The sequence below is a fragment of the Oryctolagus cuniculus genome, chromosome 2 (assembly GCF_964237555.1).
Source record: "Oryctolagus cuniculus chromosome 2, mOryCun1.1, whole genome shotgun sequence".
Classification (NCBI taxonomy): Eukaryota; Metazoa; Chordata; class Mammalia; order Lagomorpha; family Leporidae; genus Oryctolagus; species Oryctolagus cuniculus.
In genome coordinates, this window is record NC_091433.1 from 70,091,576 (window position 1) to 70,093,665 (window position 2,090).

The 2,090-nt window shown below is 36.0% G+C and overlaps 1 non-coding gene across 1 annotated transcript; it reads left to right on the forward strand.

Annotated features, from left to right (window-relative positions):
• The first annotated feature begins 1,676 nt into the window (after nucleotides 1-1,676).
• On the forward strand, nucleotides 1,677-1,814 carry LOC127490384 (U4 spliceosomal RNA). Its single transcript, XR_007918349.1, has one exon. It is a non-coding gene; the product is annotated as a U4 spliceosomal RNA (small nuclear RNA).
• The last annotated feature ends 276 nt before the right edge of the window (nucleotides 1,815-2,090 follow it).

Sequence of the window (2,090 nt, forward strand, 5' to 3'; positions counted from 1 at the left end):
TTATTTATATTGCACCAAAAAATTTTTTGTAGAGTATTGTTATGAAAAAATTATCTATAACTATTTTAATATGCATCTTTATAAGAAAAATTTAAAAACAGAATCAATACCATTGTCACACCCAGCAACATTGCAGTAATTTATTCCAAATGAAATTTCCTATAAATACTTCTTTCATTAATTTCTTTAATTGTAGTACACTCATGTACTCCTATTATGAAAACAAATTAGTAATTTTCCTGGAGATATGTATATGGCTGTGAAACAGGCAGGGGGTAAGAAGGAGAGTTGAGAAGCATTCTTCTCACCACAAAGCTTTCTTTTCTGATCTTGCCCTCAATACTTTGAACTGGGAACATTCTCAGTGCCAGCACAACTTAGCGCCTAATTATGAATTGCCTTTTATACCCAATTTGTTAGATTGTTCGCCAATTATATGGTAAACTTCTTGAAGATAATGAGTAATTAAAAAGCCTTGCTTTATACAGATCTAGATCCAAGCTCTCAATCATTGTTATCTTCTTTCTAAAAATTCGTGGAAATCTCTTATCTCCTTTCTCCATCATTTTGTTTTTTTTGTTGTTGTTACATTTCTGCAAACATATGTAAAACAAAAAGATAAATTAAAGTACCCATTTTTAACAGGGAGATTTCCATTTATTCTTATAAGCAGAGAAAAAATAAGGCTTTTATCTCTGGTGAGAAAGTTTAATGTTTGCTTTTTAGTCAGAATGAAAATAGACATATATAAAGGACAACATCAAAATGCCTATATCAAAAATGTCAGGTAGCCACTGCAGGATACTGGAGTAGGGAGCTATTGAGAAATTGTTGGTTGCATTTATTTCCCTGTTGGTGAATTAAAGGGCAAGGGCAACAAGAAAATCTGGGCAGTTCTTTTTCCTTAAAAGAAAAAAACAAAACAAAACAAAACAAAACAGTTCCAAAGAAACACAACAGAGATGCTTAGCAAGCATCTTCCATTCAGAAATTATTCTTCACATATGCAGGTAGTTATTAATAGAATGCATGATTTGTGTTTTTAAATCCAAAGTTTGAGGATAATTCTGCATAAAACATCATAAAAGCAGACAAATAGTTAATGATGATCAGGCAAGACTGCACTGGAAAGAAGTGGTTTACAAATACTGTTGGTAACTACAGATAATAAAGAAGGTTTCAGCCAAAGCTAATGCACAAAAATATGATTTCAGGTAGGGTATTTCAGGTAGGGATCATAGAAATTTGAACTTGTGGGACTGAAGTTCTCAAACCATCTCTTAGCATCTGAATACAAGCATTCCCCCAAAATCAGTGCTGGTAACTAGTAGTAGTAAGAGGTGAGGCCTTTGGGCAAAGAGGAGATCATGAGGGTTCTGTTCTCATATGCAGGCTTAGTGGTTCACTTTTCTCATACTTCTCTACCCCAGTATTTTTATGTCAAAGTCTGTACTGGGACTATCAGGAAATAACAAGTGTGCATTTAATGGTAGGAAAATACATATTCTTTGCGAGGCAACTTGATAAGAAACTTGCAGTCTGGTTCCATTTGCTGAGTATTTGCTGAGTGATCATGAATCGATCATCTGACTTCTATGATCCTTAGCATTCTTCATCTATGAAAAAATGGAGTTTGACTAAACTGATGTCTAAAATCCATTCCACTCCATAATCCTAGCTTTGTGCAGTGGCAGTATCATAGCCAATGAGGTTTATCTGAGGTGCGATTATTGCTAATTGAAAACTCCACAATCCTACAAGTATCCTGCATGTTTTGGGGGAGGAGATCAGATTTCTAAAATATTTTCTTATTTTGCTCATGTGCAAATAGTCATGAGAGAGCAGAGATTTTGCTTATCATCGTCATAAGGATGTTACAAACTATGGGCCAGTGCTGTGCTGCTGCTGGTTAAGCCACTGCCTGCAGTACCAGCATTCCATATGGGTACCAGTTTTAGTCGTGGCTGCTCCACTTCCGATCCAACTCCCTGCTAATATGCCTGGGAAAGCAGCAGAGGATGGCCCAAGTTCTTGAGCCCCTGAACCTATGTAGGAGACTCAGAAAAAGCTCCAGGTTCCTGGCTTTGACC